Genomic DNA, 2,848 nt, shown 5'->3' with positions numbered 1-2,848 from the left:
GCGGCGACAGCTCCAGGGGGCTGAGCCATTTTGGGTGCCCTCAATATTTTGGGAGGGGGCTGGGGCACCCCAATGTTGAGGGATCAGAGGAGGCTGGGTGTGGAACTGAGCACAGAAGTGTGATGGGGAAGAGGGTGGAAGCAGCCTCTCGCCGGTGGTAGGGCCAGGAGGAGGTGGAGGAGGAGCCACCGGCTATTGAAGCAGCATGGCCGCCATGTCAGGTGATATGCAAAACCACTAACTCACACTCTCTCTCTTTTAGTTTTTTATTTATACTTTTCAAATGTAGACATTTCATTAGTTTTGCAATCAATTTAACTTCCCCATATTTTGACTTCCTTCCCCCTCTTTCTGCGGTTCCTTAAATTTATTTTTTAATATCTTCTGCATATGCAAGTTCATTTAACTTGCTCATTTAATTATCTACTATAAATATATACTCTTATAAAAATAATCCTGCTAATGTTTTTATCTGTTTACATTTTATCTGTAAATATTCAGTAAACCATTTCCATTCTTTTATATAAAAAAAGTTTGTTATCTTGATTTTTTATTCTTCTGGTAAGTTTCGCCACTTCTACATATTCCATAAGTTTTTGTATTCGTACTTCCTTTGCTGGGACTTCTGCTTCTTTCCACTTTTGGGCAAGCAACATTCTTGCTGCTGCTTGCTACATTAATAAGTTTCTATACAGTTTAGGTAGTTCTATCCCTATAATTCCCAAAAGAAAAGCCTCTGGGTTTTTTTTAATAACATTTATTTTGAACATCCTTTTCAATTCATTACATATCATTTCCCAGTAAGCTTTAACCTTACTACATGACCACCACATATGATAAAAAGGCACCAACTCTTCAGCACATTTTCACTGTGCCTGTATTAAATGCTGAACATAATATCCAGTTCTGATTAAAACAGCGGCAGCAACTTTGGAATTACTTCTCATTTGAAACACCTCCTGTTATTATGGCCTGTGTGTGTAAAGGCACATATAATAAGTTTAAAGTAAATCAATGATTCCAGGCAGGGCATTTGAAATCAACCTAATATGTATCTGTTTCCCATGGAAGTATCTGGGCCATAATAGAAGCAGCAAAACTAGAAGTATTTCAAAAGGTGGTTTAAAAAATGGCTTGGCGATCTTTATAATAATAAGTTTGAATATCCAAAATGATTCACTGTAAATTTTAGGCTATAATTTAAGCGAACTTAGCCAACCTGAAATTATTGAGGTTTTGCAAATGCGTAACTGAAAAGGACTTGTGGTAGAAAACTTGAGCGGACGTTTGGGAGATCCAGTTTCTATTTTTGTTTGCTCCACAAATTTCCTGTGTGACTCTGGGAAAGCAAGGCAGAACTTGACTTTCATTGGAGGCAAGCATTCTCAGCAGGCAGAGAAAGAGAGGTGGAGATTTAAGAGTTCCCAAGAACAAATGCTGCAATACAAAAAGAAAAAGAAAAGAAACTACTGTAAGTGACTCACTTCCTTAAAAAATGACGTTTTAAAATACAGTATGCCCCCACACTACAATATTGATCATGATCAGATGTATAAGCCACCTTCAGAGAGTTTTTGAAGACTTGTTATACTTGTGTGTGTGTGTGTGCATTGTTAAGTAAACAAATAATGCAACAACACTGGAACTACCGGTACATTTACTACGAACTTTTCCTCAGCCAGAGATGGCACCTGCAGTTGGGGAATATGGACTCTTGCAAACTTCCATGATCCCCACCTGTGAATGGCAGCTGGATGAACAGGGCCGTCTTAAGCATGCCCGGCGCCACCGTGGTGCGACGGATCCCTCCGGCGCCCCCCCCCCCCCGCCCCATTTCCCAGCGCGGCGGGCGCAGCTGCACTGTGCCACCCAGTCTGCCGTAGGGCCGGCCCTGAAGCCACTGAACAGCGGAGGCACGCCTGGGGCAGCCTCAGCCACGCCTCTCAGCAGGCAGAGCGGCGCCCCTGGTGGCCTGGCGCCCCACGCCACCGGAGGCGGGCCTAGAGCCGGCCCTGTGGATGAATGAAGAGCTACGAGATTGAACTCAGAAATAAGCGAAGCCATTTCTCTTTTTAGGGAGGAAGTCATTAGCTTAATTCCAATCTGAGCTATGGAGTACTCACCTAGAAACAATGTTTGGTAATCATGTGGTGCCTCTTTGCTGATGCAAGGCTTTTTGATACAATGGAGCAGAACAGCGATCAATTACAGAGATCCCCTTCTGCAGTTCCCACACGCTCACCCAAATTCTGCTCCAGAGAGTTGGAGGATGCTGTAGAACATACACAATTTTTTGCAAAGATGATTTCCTAATGTTATTCATATTTGTATGCTATTTCCACTAATGTGCATTTTTATGCAACCCTTATCCTAATGTATTTGATACACTAGTGCATTTTGGTACACATTACTTGGCTGGAGAGGTGCATTACAAAATTTGGAGAAGAGCAAATTTCAACAAATGACTGGTTTTGGTTCACATATAGTTTCGGAAAGAGTAAATTGGCAAGTTTACCTTTAAACATGAACAGATTTGAATTTCTCCCCCTCTGTACTCCAACACCATCAGAGGAACCCTTTCCAGCCATGTTCTGCTCACTTTACTGGTGCCGGGTCAAGAGAGGTGAGAGGTTGAGCTAAGACAGGCATGTCAAACATGCGGCCCTCCAGATGTTTTGGACTACAATTCCCATCTTCCCCAACCACTGGTCCTGCTAGCTAGGGATCATGGGAGTTGTAGGCCAAAACATCTGGAGGGCCGCATGTTTGACATGCCTGAGCTAAGATGATGTAATATTTGTGTTTCACTTTTCCAACAACAAATGTTGAGCTCAAAGTGGCTCACAAT

General features: G+C 42.6%; 1 long non-coding RNA gene across 1 annotated transcript; it reads right to left on the bottom strand.

The window, feature by feature from the left end:
• Window positions 1-584: 584 nt before the first annotated feature.
• On the bottom strand, window positions 585-2,636 carry LOC132592685 (uncharacterized). Its single transcript, XR_009558219.1, has 3 exons — window positions 2,516-2,636; window positions 2,124-2,272; window positions 585-1,437 (listed from the first exon to the last, which is right to left on the bottom strand). It is a non-coding gene; the product is annotated as an uncharacterized LOC132592685 (long non-coding RNA).
• Between the last annotated feature and the right edge of the window lie 212 nt (window positions 2,637-2,848).

The sequence above is a fragment of the Zootoca vivipara genome, chromosome 9, assembly GCF_963506605.1.
Source record: "Zootoca vivipara chromosome 9, rZooViv1.1, whole genome shotgun sequence".
Classification (NCBI taxonomy): domain Eukaryota; kingdom Metazoa; phylum Chordata; class Lepidosauria; order Squamata; family Lacertidae; genus Zootoca; species Zootoca vivipara.
This window is presented reverse-complemented; position numbering and strand designations above follow the sequence as displayed.